This window comes from Ischnura elegans, chromosome 3, assembly GCF_921293095.1.
Source record: "Ischnura elegans chromosome 3, ioIscEleg1.1, whole genome shotgun sequence".
Taxonomy (NCBI): domain Eukaryota; kingdom Metazoa; phylum Arthropoda; class Insecta; order Odonata; family Coenagrionidae; genus Ischnura; species Ischnura elegans.
In genome coordinates, this window is record NC_060248.1 from 21,333,728 (window position 1) to 21,348,869 (window position 15,142).

At 42.0% G+C, this 15,142-nt stretch overlaps 1 protein-coding gene across 2 annotated transcripts in view; it reads left to right on the plus strand.

Annotated features, from left to right (window-relative positions):
• The window catches only part of LOC124155544 (RNA-binding protein fusilli), a 304,754-nt gene that overhangs the window by 204,086 nt on the left and 85,526 nt on the right, over positions 1-15,142 (plus strand). The window lies entirely within an intron of this gene.

A 15,142-nucleotide genomic window follows, 5' to 3' on the forward strand; every position in this document is an offset into this window, starting at 1 on the left:
TCTCCGTAAGAATTTTGGCTTTGCCGACGCTAGGTAGGAGCTGCTCTTCGGCTTCGGTGTCCGGAGGCGAACTGGTTTTTTGCGCTCGCCCACATTTCATTTGTTGCGTTCGAGTTTAATCTCCTGCTCCCCGAAGTGACGTCGTCCGCCTCGTATTATTGTTGTCGTTTTTTTCCGCTCGGCGATTCTTCTCGCTCCGGATTTTCCCTTTTTATTTTCCTCCCACCTCGCATTTCTTTCTCGAGACGGCGGCGTTCGCTTGAGCTCGTTTCCGCTCATTTTTACGATCTCGCCTGCCGGTCCATTGCAATAAATTTGAGCCCCTTGAAAGTGTTTGCGGTGCTGTGGGGTGAAATGATACAGTCATTGTTGGCCTTCGGCAGGGTTTAAAATCGCCGGGCGGTTTGTGTCACGGTGAATTTCCATCAGTTAATGATATTGCATCCATTGTTGTGACGGGAAGGAATAAATGTGCGATTTTATGTGATCTACCGCTAAAAAGTCTTCTTTTGTGCGGCAAATACGCAAACAATCTGTGGCTAAATCCACAAACGATGTTGGATTTCTTTTCTCTCGGCTTTCGATTTTCCCTTTACTGTAAGTTCTCGTTATTATTTTGGTACTTTCTTGGTTTCTGGCATTCCCTTACAATCTAGCTATCTCTTTAGTTTCTTATCTTCTATATTATTTCTACTGTATAGATAGCTTTTTCTCAACTTATACGCAAACAAACTCTACAAATGAGGTACCAAAATGCACAGAATTTATCAGAGTACATGCGACGGCATATCTTACTTCCTAAATATTGCTATTGTTTCCTAAAATTGGTTTTTAAATAATAATAATAAAAAAACAAAAAAAAACAAAAACCGGTAAACATTCCTGACGTTAACGGCGCACAAACTGGTACATTTGTTCATTTGCAACAGTATCTCGCATTCTTTGAATAAATTTATCAAAATGCGGCTGATTCCACATTCAAGTCTCCTGTTGATACGTAAGTATGAGTCATCATGTGCGTTTAACAGAGGATAGTGTAATTACTTCCAATGTTGTGTTTAAAGAGGTCCTCTGACCTCAATTTGTACATGAACATTCCAATTAAATTTGTACATAAGGCCCGGCCTTTTTTACTAAATTTTAAAATTAGAAATGCGTCTATCCCTCTGTGGGCCTGCATTAATAAGAGCGGGGGAAGCCCGCTGGGAGCGGGCGCAGCACGCTCGTATTTATCATAATTTTGTGATTTTATTTCAGAATCACGAGTTAATATTCTCGGTCACATTCAATTACTTGTTTGTATTCCTTGATTTTCACCAAACGTTAACGTTCCCAGGGCCATAGGCTTTTTTCCCATCGACCAGAGTCCGCCAATTAATATTATCCTTATTAGTTATGCGAAGGTGGAGCTTTTTGAGGAAGCGAAGATTTTGCTCGAGGGCAGTGTTTGTTGATCGTTGGAATCTCCACGGAGACCCTTTGCCTCGGGGTTTGTTATATTCCTCGACGGTGCGTTCTCACTCCGTATGTACTGGCGCTCATAATAAATGATGGTCAATTATGGCCAATATCTCGATACATTTGAATATTCATGGGCTGAATGCGAAGGGTCACGTATTTTTATGGTTTCAACAATTTTAACTGCATGGGAGGGAGTACATTCTTAAATCTTTCCACGCTAAACTCATAAATTTTTTCGGAATGTTAAGTAATTGATATGAATAGGTTATTTCTATGGAATATATATTTTAGGTTATGTTTCAGGGAAGAATTGTGAACTTTGAAATCGTTTATTTTGTAACTAGTTGTCCCGGGTGTGACTTTCGTACTTTTCATTACTTATATTTTAGCATTGGGTTTATTTTGAATGTTTCAAGAATAAGCCAGCCAGATTAGATTAATCAATTACAATTTCAAGTCAATGAATTTCATGAAGTGTATTTCATTTATCGGGAAATTCTGCCAACGTAGCAGGAGGCGAAACTACTGTCGCCCGTTAGAAATAAAGACCGACGCGGAGGAAAGCCCAGAATGTCTCCATTTGCATGTACAACAGCCCGCGAAAGCCTTCCGAAGAATTTCAGTGAAGTATAATTTCTAATTATTTTAGTTTGCCGGGTATGCACTATTGTGAAATAAAGAGGGATGTTAAAAATTGAATGGGACATGGATAGAATAATTCAATTCTACCTTAACTGGTAGAGTAATTTTGTAAAAACGTTCGTTGATGTGGCTTTGGTTATGCAGGGCCACGCTTTCGCTACTCGGGCTTCCTCCTTCACACTTATTCACTCTCTCCTGCGTCCCACTCTCAAAACACTCTGCGTTGTTTGTTTAGATTCTCGTCAAGGTTTGGTGGGCGTGCTCTTTGCCGCGTCGGCTTTTGTTCTTTTTAAGGAGGTAACCAGAGGGTAATACATGTCGGATGCTGGGGTGTCCTTATGCGTCCGTGACGTAATGGAACTCCGGTCAAAGGCTTGTCCCTCCTATCCTTTGTTTAAGCGTCGCTATCTGGCTGCTTGCCACGCTGAGTGCCGAATCGCACGTATTCATTACGCGTGAGTAGCCTCACAGTGTTAATTTATTGGCAGAGGCAGACATTTTTAACATGCTTAGGGTAATGAACTATGCATTCCACTGAAGTGATTTATTTTCCATCTCAATAAAAAATACGTATCAGATTGATTTACTTAGGCCATTTAATGCTCTCTTCCTCATAATTGGTTTTTGTAACCGACGCTTTAGGCACGTGCTAGTCGGTTGATTTACCATGATTATGCGTTAATCTCTGCATCGTGTCTCATTTTCAGTTCCATGAGTTGGTCGACTGGAATAGATACCTGTTCGTTACTTAGCGAGAAATTTATCGATGTTTGGGGGATGAGTGACAAATTTTGTGGTAAGCAAGGAGAAGGTATTTTTTTCTCTATTCAGCGTGACGGAAAAAGAAAGGAACGGTATTTCTATCTAATCCTGGTGTTTCTTTCTCGTGCCCCTCTTCCGCCCATTTTCTAGCTTCCATACTTCAGCCTGTGTGACACGAAGCAATTTTGAAAATTTACAGATTTGTGTGATTTGTCTAACTAATGTTTCTTTTGGTTAGGTGTCCAAGTAAAAGTTTTTAAAATGTATTTAAATTTCAATCAATGTTTGAAATCCATTTTAAACTAGTCTTAAAGATAATACATTAATGAAGTGATGTGAAAAACTGTTATATCCAACTGCAAACGAATTAATGTTCTCATAACTAGGATATAACACATGAATAAATTTAATATTTAGGTTTCCAAAGAAACTTGATGAAATTTACTGATTGCAGTGGTCAACAAAACTGGCTTTGAAATAAGTTGAAGATGTCAATAAATAACAAGTAAAAGCATGGTTCAACGGCGATAAAAAACGAAATCTAATGATTTCGTGGATTTCGTTGCCTCGACATAAGTGAATTGCAAATAAAATTTAACTGTCCTAAAATCATAAATGGATCAAGTATTTTGTCAGCGCATAAAAAAAATTGTCCATATTCCCCTCGAAGAAGAAAGGTAACTGTCTGTGCCTCCTCGGTCGAAAGTCTGAAGATTTCGGGCATAGAAATCGTTGGATTTCGTGCTCTTAAAAGCTGGAAGAGGGTTGTCGCGTAGGGGTGCGGAAGGTGATCCAGGCGGATGTTCGAAGGAGGCCCTAAAGAGAAAGGTGAGGTATTTTTGGAGAGGTTTTGTTGGAAACCCCGTCCGCCTCCTTTCCCCACCCCTGGCCGCACCCCTTTCTAGTTATAATGGGTCCACTCCGAAGAATGGAAGAGAGAGAGGAAGGATAAAAGATCTGTGGGAGGAGGGAGAGTTTTTGTAAGTGTTGGGATGCTGCGTGTTATGGGAGGCGGGTGGACCTGAGCGCGTGAGGGACCGACTTGTGGGTTTAGTTGCCGGGAGAGTGGAGATGAGAATGAAGGAGTCGCCCCGAAGAAGGCCCTTCGCTGAGGGAAGTGTCAAATGTACTCTTATAACTCCGTGTGTTAGGATCGCACTCGAGTAAATTTATGGGGCTACTGGAAGATGTAGATATGTACTCGATCTCACAGATGAATATGTGAAACCCCAGACTAGGTGTCTAATGCCACTCGACCTGTAGTGGATTCTCCAATACCTCGGCGAACATCAAGTTTATCTCGACCAGCATAAAGCCACCGTTTGGATGAATATCTCCTCCAGCATTGTTGGAGTTCACAGACGAATGTATGTTCCGGAGTACGCAGAGGAATGTTCCAGAGTGTGATCTTGGGTACTCTTGTGGTTGTCGTACTCTAGTACTTCCAATTTTGTTCCTTAATATATGCACTGGAGTGTGTGAAGCATTCTCTTACCACATGAGACCCTCTCTCATTACCCTAACTACCCGTCATCCTCCTCATCTACCGCTCCTTGCCTGGGAAAGAGGAGTCGCCGTGGTGTTTTTGAAGGGTTTTCCGTTGGTAAGGGGTTGAATATGAGAGTGGGAGGTAGGGAGGTGGGCCCTTAATAAGTAGGGATGGGGGCGGCGAAGGGGCCTCAAGGAGTTAGTGAACTCTGGCGCGGGCGCTGTCCGGTCCTCCATTCGGGGTCCGTGACCGAGGAAGGTCAGCCAGGGGAAGGGGAGGGAGGACCCTGGCCAACAGGAGGGAGGGTGGGGGGAAAGGAGGATGATGATGCTCTGGGCGTGCCCCTCCTCGTCCAACAGCCGCTGGGGAGTGGAGGGAGGAAGGGTAAAAGCGGCGGCGCCCAGGGCCCCTGGTAACCGCTACTCCTCGGCTGTATCCCAAAGAATTTCCCGCCAGGGACTGAAATGAATTTCATCTTCATGAAAATGTGAAAAGATCCACTTCTATTCTTCATCGACCCTTGTTCTCAAAATTTAGCTGTCAATGACGTATTTCTTGGAATTACCCGTAAAAAAATTAGAAAAAAAAATTAGTTGGTTGAGGAGAGATCTGGTGCTTTCCCGGAGAATAGACTGGATAAGTTTTTCTTGGATTTCCAGTACAAATTTGCCTATTATCAATATACTGCATAAGATACTCCTAAATACCCCGACAAAATCTGTTTCTTTTGTTTGAAGTCTGTTGCTTACCTCTATTTTGCTTCCTCTCCTTACATTTGCTGTAGTTTTGGATATGGTAATCGCTGTCATTTTGTGTTGTTGCCAATGTCGATAATGATGATAAAATAATTTTCTGAAAAGTTATCAATTATAATTAAAGTGATAGCAATATTTAAAGTGGCTCCAGTCAAAAATAGAGAAAATGCTGATTCGTGCGGCAATAAAGCGAGAAACATGCGAAGCAATACTACGTGATAAAAATATGACGGAAAAAATATTAGTAAGCTTCTTTCTCGGTGGCACCCTTCGAAAATATGCATTTAAACCTTTTTAGTATATTTCATTTGTAATGACTTTCCGCTTATGTCTGTCTTCATAATTGTCCATATCTGTAGCTAAACTATTCGCAGGACTACCACATACCGAATGAAAGTGAGCTATGTAGAGGAATCCTGAGGTAAGATGAATCATATTCCATGTCAGTTTGTATTTAGAGCGATAGGATTGGGGAATAGACGCCCAAAGCTTCATAATTCAGAGTGATGAAGTGAGTTTCGCGAGCGTACCTGCACTGTGTTACATTATTATAGCTGAACATTGTTGTTAGGCATCGAAGTAGCTTCCCGTCAGGTGGGTATTTAATTTCTTCGCATAGAAAAGCAAGTATCTCACTTGTCCTTGATGTTTTCCCAGATTAAGTGACAAGGCTTCCGCCATCCTCCTTCCTGTCCTACCGGGCTCATAACTACCCCGATTCAGCCTGCCGAAAATTGCTTTTCTTTCGTTTCTCACGGGTGAAGGGATTTATGGCGCGAGTTAATGCGGGGAAGAAAAAAATGACGTCGCGCGGCCCTCTTCTGGCGAGATCTCGAATATAAATCTCTGAGCATGTATTATTCAGCACAACCCAGTGTGACGACGGGCGCTTGCTCAACCCGCAATATATAAATGTGGTGACACGAAACCGGGTCGTCTTGATCTCTTATCCAGCCACCTCTCTAATTATCCAAGATGATTCGCTACGATAGGAATCGTGTTTTGCGTAGTCGTGTGCTCATCCTTGCGGATTTACCCTGTTTAACCGGTTCATATTCAGTTCAAGGTTTAAAAAATGCCGTTTTTACTTGATAATTCTGTTCTCTGGTGATCACCAGTATTTACAATACACTTTTATACGATATTTAGTATCGCAAATCACCAAAACGTCGTGGATTAATGTGGCATAAGAGTGTAAAGGCCTGGTGACACGATGCATCAACACATTCGAGTTAATGGTTGATTGCATGAATGATTTTGGTGGACCGGAACGGAATATGTACAAATGCGCGAACCAAATTAGATCAGGTTCAGGCTCATGTGCATGTGTTCGCACAAGTTGGGTGGTGCACGGTGAATTTCGGCGTTCATTCTCGCATTCGTACATTTAGACATTAACTCGTGCGTGTTAATGTACCGTGCAACCAGTCCAAATCTGGTTGACAGATGGAAATGTCGTTGGTTGAATAATTTTTGTTGAAATCATGCCTAATGGTTATGAGATTTCCTAAACCGCTATATTTGTAAGATTTCCATTCCCTTGGTAATTTCTAATTTCCCCAACCCTAACTTACATGAAGGTTTTATTTGATAGTATTTTGTATCGGTGGTTAATTCTTATTTTTAAGTGCTGTGCGATCACATGATGTTGGTGTCTCAAATGAATGGCATAACGGAGGCCTGTACCGTTCTTAACTTGTCCCAATGAGGATATTTTATGGCGTATAAACCGTTTTGGTTTACAAAGCCGTTCTGTTTTTTCCATTTGGTGAAGTTAATATGCTAATTTTATACTTTATTAATAGCTGCCTTTAATACGTCATTTCCAGTTTCATTTCATGCCTCAGTGATTCGTGAAAAAAGATCGTAAAAATTGCTCTGATGTGTAATTTTTTCAAAGTAAATGGCATGAATTTTTTTCGAGAACAGGTATTAAGAGACTTCGGATATTAATGAGTCTAAAATGCTTAAAAACGTTCATTTCCTTGATGAAGAGCCTTGCAATTAAGAACGTGTCCTTCTGTTCGAGTTTTAGTTTTGTCAGTTTTCAACCTCGTTTTTTCAACCCCATTTGATATTTCGACTCAAAATCAATTTGTGATACTTAAATGGTACGTTAATTTGATAGAAAAGCGTTGTATCTTTGAGTTAATTGAAATCTCTATTTGTAAAAACTGTCAGCATTGCCGTTCGCGTCAACGAAGAATTCCAGAAGAATGTGAAATAATGAAAGTCCCTGTGAGCCTCGCGGAACATTGGATGGTAAGCGAAAAATTTTTATCGCACTCAATGATCTACATCTACATAATACTCCCCAAGCCGACTTAAATTCGTGTGGCAAGGGGTGTTAGGACACCAGCCGTTCTTACATAAAAAGGAAGTGCTCTAAGGAAATTACGACTAGCATTTATTTAAGTCCTTTATGGTTCGGGGGAAAAACGAATTCCCATATCTATCCGTTCGGCAATACATCCTTCTTAATTTATCGCTTCTGTCGGACCTGGAAATATAGTGCGGCTCTAATATTATGTTGTACGTGTCGCTCTTAAAGATATACATTCTCAATTGTTCAAGAAATCGAAGTCTAGCGCGCAGCCTCCGAGTCTCGAGCGGCTCCAAGCCTAATTCGCTTAACATCTGGGTAGCGTAGTCTACGCCCGTAGCAGTTTTTGACGAACCGCGCAGCCTTCCTTTGTATTTAGTTCAGTTCGCGGATTAAGTCTTTCTGAACCGGATCCCATACGCTCGCTGCATATTCAAGGTGAGGTCGGACGAGTGTGAAATAGCACCTTTCTTTTACTCTCTCGTCCGAAAATCTTTCCAAGATACGCTTGACGAATCCTAATTCCGTCAGGGCTATGCCGCAAATATGATGGTCTGCATAAAACAGAATTCGTCTTTCCACATGCTGGGATGGGGGTAGGGCGAATGTTGGAATCGTGGATCTCGGGTATCTTTATAGGATGTCGAATGCACCGCACGGTCCCTCGCCCCTTGAGCCGATCACCAGATTTCTTACTCCCCCTGTACATTTACACTCCCTCCTTATTCTCTCCTTCTCCTCGTTCCTCCCCTTGCATTCTCTACAAAAGGACAATGGAGTGTGCTTCGACAACAAAAGAAACCACCCCCCTGGGATTATATAAGTGTTGCAAGTCACTGACGGTCTTTCTTCCCTGATGGCCGAGCTCCCTCGCCCACGAACCGTGGGAAAAGTGCGAATGAAGAAAAGGATTGTTCTCCTCTGTTCCTCGTTTTATTTGCTTTGGCTGTCGCTACGCCATATTTTACTTTTTCGGCCCGTACACGGCATATCCCTGAAATCGTTCCGGCCCTCCTCCGCCCCAGATTAATTATTTGTCGACTTGTCACCGCAGTTAGCGGAACTTGAAGTTGAAAAGTTAATAATAAAGAGACGACATTTTTCCACAAATGTACTTGAATAACGTTCAAAGCTCCTCGTACGTCACTCAATAAATTTGTGTAAAAGTGCGATCTATGTTTTAATTTACTCAGTTTACCCTTCCTGTCACCTTGATGATGACATTGAAACTGCGTGACTATGGAATGAATACCAAAATTTTAAAGTAAAATGGATGAGATCGTTAGAACAAAACTTGAGAAGCAGTTTTGGATCAAAACCTGAAACATGCTCTCGAATGTTAGTTCCTTACTTTTTTATGTTATATTTATTTCCCTTGAAGGAAGCACTCTCACTTATAGGTTTAAAATAATGCCATCGATAACCATCAGTCTGTGTTTCTTGTCACGGGAAGGAGGAGCGAGGGTAGGTCATGCGGTTTCTGATTTTTAATCTTAGCCGTATGCAGAAGCCAAAACCGCCAATCTTTAATTTCTCTCTCTAGTACCGCTCCATCGGTGTCCGCCCGTTGAAATCTCCTTTTCCTCCTGTTTCCCAGCCCCCCCTCCTCATGTCTGGAACTCCATCGACTTGGGTCGGCTGGCCTCATGAGATTCGACATCTTACGGCGTTCCTTTCGGTTTAATAGATGTTAGATACTCCGCGGAAAGGAGATGGGAACCATGTCAAAGGAGGCTTCGCAAAATGATTTCCATTCCCACTCATATTATCTTCTATACCCCTTCCCTTCTCGTTTACTGAGGAAACAGGTTACACAATTTAGTATGATTGTATTTCATTTGAAGTTCTTGTCCATATGCTACTGACCTTAGATTTTCAAGTGCTGAAGTACCACGCTCCGCTTTTTTATCTTAGTTAATACCCCAGGCGGTCGGTTGTTTATTAAAGAACTTGGCGAAGTCTCTTCCCAAGCAACTTTATCTATCATTTGTTAGGTGAATGTATTATTCTGCATGATAGATCATGGAGCGAGAAACTGTGCCAGAAAATTGTGCCACACTTACCGTCTCAGATAATGAATTTTCAACCTTGCCGTCACATACTACTCTGATTTCACTATTAAAAATAATTATAATAGTATATGGGTATCTTTTACAAATATTGCTATGGACTCATCGTTATCGCCATTGTGTTCGATACAGTGAAAGATTTTATGTATGTTGCATCCCCGTAGATAAATATATATTGTTTAGGTTATGCATTTTTAATCGGCAGTAGGTCCTACTGTCAAGTAATTAAATGTATGAAAATAAATTGTTCAATACTGATGGTTTTCTTCGAACGAGTGGTTAATTTTTTCTTCCGCACATTAAAAAAATAACATTTTTGTCTTTCTTATTCTTCGGTTACGAAAAATCAGGTGCCGCCCAAGCGCAAGTTAACCTTCGCTTTCCAGCAATTGTGCTCCGGGGGTGTATCTTCATGAATAAGCTCATGGATGGGCCCTCCTCTGTATGATTGCGGTTGTCACGCGACGGTACACTCGCGAGAGCCCTTCAACATCGTCTCCTTCCAGTTGTACTCTCTCGTCCGGGGCCTGCATTCCTTCCTCGTCCCGAGGGCCTCGCATTGCTTCCCTTTCTCCCTCCTCGCCCGTCCTCCTTTCCGGTTTTCCGATCATTCCAACTCATCCCTCCCCCCGTCTTCCTTCCTATTTCCTCCTCTCCCCACCCCCTTCCCGCCTCGGTCCCTCCCACCTCTCTGATTATTTCATCTCTCCCCGCTTCCAACTCTTTCATTTCTTCCTGCCCATCGCCCTAATCACCGGGCGCACTGCGTTTCATCGCCGCGAACCCCTAAGAAAACGTTTCCGTTTGCATCCGAATGGAAACGCGGCCGACCCCCTCGGAAATCTCCAAGGCTCACTAATTTTCCTTCACATCTCACTCATGTCATTCAGTTTGAACCGATTATGTGCTAATTTTCCGCACTGGGCTTTTCTGAACGCGCACAGTGAGCTTTAGATGTACTAGTCATTACGTGCACAACCTATTGGACGTGTTACAGGAGCTAGCTCAGAACGCACTATTATATTTTCTTTGGAGCCCTAACTTCATCCTAAGGTCTTCTACATCTCCAGGTTTTCTATTTTTCCATTTGTTTTTCGTTGAAAAGTTATGATGGTCGAGTAGTTTCTTTTATCTTATGGAAAATCGTATAGCCGTATCTTAAATGCTGCTAACTAATTATTTGAAAACTGATATCTAATTCTATAGTGGGGCTACATATTTAGTCTAGCATTTATTATTGTAAGTCGACGCACCTTGAATTATGACGAAACTATTCATCTTATGTGTTATTTTAATAAAATATATTTAGGCGAGTTTGTCTTCAGCCTGATGGTGGTAAAATAATGTCAGGGATCGGCTTAAACTTGACTCCGACATTCTTTTTAGTCACAAGTAATTTAAGGGACTGGTAACCCTCCAGTTAACTGGTATAAACTCGGATTTCGGATTATGGAGAAGTGGCTATGCTAACACCCGTTTTGAGTTTTCTTGTCCAATGTTATGTCTGAGGCTGAAATCACCATCCGGAGTCCGTAGGCATTAGTTTTGGGATATAGGTTTCTAGGTACGAAGTGTTTATTGTGATCCAAGAATCTAGCTGGACGGAGTCCGTTTTTATTCCCGTTCATTGCGTATGCGTGTGTTAGTGGAGAGTCTGCCGTCATCCCTGTGTGGTTCCTTCGGCGGGGGGCTCCTGGTCCAGGGTCACGGTCCTGCCTCCTCGGCCATTGGCCGCGCGCCTCCCCCTCTCCCCCAAAGAATTAAACCCCTTTGCCTGCCCCCACCCCCTTCACTTCCCTACTCATTTAATGCTTCGCCGCCTCCTCACGCACCTCATCCCCTTGTCCCTCCTCCTCAGCCACCGCATTCACTCCCATTCGTCCACCTCTGGGAGGGCCTTCTCTCGCCCATTCTCGTTTAAGGACCTCACGGAGAAGAGTCAGTCTCACCAACCAAATGCAAAGGGTTCAAGACCCTGATTCACTTCGTGGAATGTGACTAGTCGTTTAAATCCTTCTCCATAAACTTCTCCAGGAATGTGGAACATAGACTTGGTCACAGTCGTTGTTAACTTTCGATGAAATGCATCGAGAATTTTCGTCGTTACTTACGTGAATTACGAGATGACTTTCAATCTTTGTGATTACTTTCGATGGTCGATGGTTTTAGGCTGAAAATTGTGAAGTTCTTTCTCTGTCTCGATGAAAGTAAAAATGCTGAAGAAATTGAAGAATCTTTTACGGTTGGTTTCGTGAAAGAATCTAGATCATCTGGCCCGGAAGAGTACAGTTTTATTTTCATTGTGTCTTTCCGTAGTCATCCTCCCTATCCTTAGCAGCCGCAGCTGCTTTCAATCTCTTACTCTGTGAGGGCCGTTTGCCGTTCATCCGGACTCTTTGTTAATGGGATCTTACATAGCGAACATAAAACTTGTCAGCCTCTCCACCAAAACGCCTTAAGTTCAAGACTCTGATTCTTATCAATGTTAATGCGGAAGGGGCACACTCCGTAAATATATCCAGGACTGTGGAACGTTCATAATTTTTTGACGGGGCCGTCAGAACTCAATGCCAACTTTATTGAGTAAATAGATCGATTAAATTTGTGGTCACGATATGTTGCAAGATAGACCGGCTACATAATAGTGAGACTGGGCCTTCTTATGAAGAAATCTGATTTTCTCTGCAGACAGTGTTGCTACGAAAACGCTTGGAGCAACGTAAGTGACCGTATTGATCCACTTTCAGTGAAATTGGCTATTTTGTTGTTAGAGATAATGAGGTCATACCTATTCACCATCGTTATTGTGTCGTGAGGCCCTTATTGATGTCAATTTATGCTATGATTTTTTATATGTGCACGGTTTTCTGCATCGTTAAGAAAGTTAACCGTGCTGTGGTAGGGTTATTTTACGAATAGTTCTTCATTGTTTATATTATAGTTCTTATATTAAAGTAAATGTTGTAGAGCTTTCGGGAAACTAAAGAAACATGTCGGTAGAAATCATTTCGCAATTCAACATTTAAAAGAAAACAGCAATAGTGGGAAGAAAAAAAAGTCAGGTATACGTACAATACCATTGCATATAAGGAAATATATTTTTTTTAATCCCGTATGCTGTAGTGCTTTTCCTTTCCTTGGAATTCCACTAAATGGGCCTATTTCATTCTTCGAAGGGGAAAGAGGATTACGAAACCTGGGGGGTAAGAGGATCAGGGGTATGCGAGTAAAACGGGTTGCCTCCATGATTTTCTGTTTTTATGACGACCGCCTGAATATTTTATCGTTGGAATTCCTAGATACGCACGAAAGGGTTCTAGCTCCGCTTCCCTTTACTTATTCCATTTCGTAAAAAGCAGCTATTTCTGTCGTGTTTTCTTATCTCGGCCATCATCCCATAGCCTGGGATCTTTTCGTGGGGGTGAAGAGTTTAAGGTCGCCCGTTATCGTCAGGGGGCCCGAAAGGGAACATGTTCTTATTACCATGATCCTCCCCTCTGGATCTAGTTCTGTACTTCTTTCAACCCATTAAAGACACTTTCCCAAATGAACCATGACCATGCTTTTTTTTTGACTGAGTATGAACCTCAGTTATTAATCCCCGAAAGCATAAAATTGAGTTGGCTCAGGTTGCTATTCTTTTTGCTTTCGGATAAGTTTGTAATATAAGTTGAGGGGTGAGAAAGTTCAATCTCCTGTCCCGTACAGCTCCTCAATCTCCTCTATCGGACCTCAAAATGGTTTGATTTACTTGAAGTGATAGGTTAAAAAGAGGCAATAGCTTGATGTTTCCATAACCCCAGCTAAGGGTTGTTTATTTTTTCAGTAGAAGTGTTGATAATGGTCGAATAAATCAAAGTGAATAATTTCCACCATATTTGGGATTCTTACAGCTAAGGAATGTTATCAGCGTGGTACGTCTAATCGTCTTCGCGGAGTGGCTGAATTTCGCATCGATTGTGTGTGTGGCAGAAATTGAGACGACTTATGTTCTATCGCCATTAAATAAATATATTTCATGGATTGAATTGTATGAGTTTTCAGTTGGCTCTCAGTGAAAAATCGACTCTGGATGGAGCGTGGAGGGGTCCAAAAAAGAAATCTGAGAGATGCGATGGTGGTTGGCGTAACATGGTGAAACTCCTTCATGATGCACAAAGGTTAAGAAAAGACTTCGCTGTTTCACAAAATAAAATATATTTGCGACCGGTTTCGATACAGCGTATCGTCATCTGGCCTGAGAGTTTTTATCTGTGTTACACATGGTCTCTAATTGGAGTTTTTTTTTGTTAAAAACTCTTGAAAGTGAGCGTAGGTTGACGTATACCTAGGGAACGTTGAAATCAAAAGATTTCCTGATAGGAGACGTTTAGTGGGAAGAACTGCGTCGAACCAATCTTTTGTTTCTTCGGCTGAAAATGTGATGAAAAATTCGCATAAAATTATGTCTTACCGCAATAATTTTCAATAATAATCTCCATTTTGCCAGATCCAGCCCGAGTGGGACGGATTAACACCTTTCCTCCCCCCTCTGCGCCCCCGAATGTGACTGTCATTATCACGGCTACTTTGGGAAGTGCAAACACGCCGTGGCATAAGAGCGGAAGTCGCTGAGATAATGTTGGGGAAACAATGGGAGTTACCGCTACGCGCTGCACGGAGGAGAGGGCGTTCGTTCCTCCTTGGGCGGTCTTTCCTTTTTAATTGCGCGTTGCTTCTCACGCTTCCATAGAGCCTCTTCCAATGGGATATTGTACACACATACACTCACACAACATTCTGGCACTCCGCCGTTGGTTGCGCGCCTTTCGCACGGGACTCCCATTGAAATCGCGCCGACGCTTTAAAATCATGAATGAGTCGATTCGCACAAGCGCACAAAAGACTGGCGGCACGGGGCTCTGTGGAAACCTTCGGTGTCAAGGTTGCGTGTTTGTAGATGGCCATCAAATCGACCTCCCCCGGGCTCTTTCCGAAATTTCTTTCTTCCGTTCGATGAGCACTCCTCCTCATTGTGCTCGAGTTGGAATGAACCATTACTTTCCTTTATCGATTACAGCTGATACTGCTACATTTAATTATCAGGTGAACATTGTACTGAATAGCGGTTACTTCGCACTCGCGATTGTACCCACTTCCACTGACGATACTCCTTTCACTCGCGATTCCTAGTTGTATCCATAGCTGATTCCATTAATCATACCCCATGCATAATTTCTCAAGAGTCTCAAAGTAATGAGGAAATATTCTCTCTGTGTAATTTTCATCGTATGTTCCACTGCCAATCGCCATTAATTCCAACCGATAATGAATATTTCTCTTATTCATTCTGTCCGTTACGTGGGAGATTTTTTCACATGCTTGCCTTTTTTTAAAGCTGTTTAATGTGTTCACATGGAGCTTTTATTAGTCAGTCCTTCATTTATTGGTGTTCTAAGTGGATTTGCACATTTTAACTGCTTCTGAATACATTTTTAACATAAGTATGGTGAGAACAGATGATTATGGCAGGAAAATATTTTACGTGATAACAGGTTATACAGAGGATCTAATAAATTCTGAGCTGCGAAAAATAACTCCTTTCTTAAATGATAGGATAATGCTAGATTAGATGGGAAAGAGCGAAAACTGGCTTCATGAT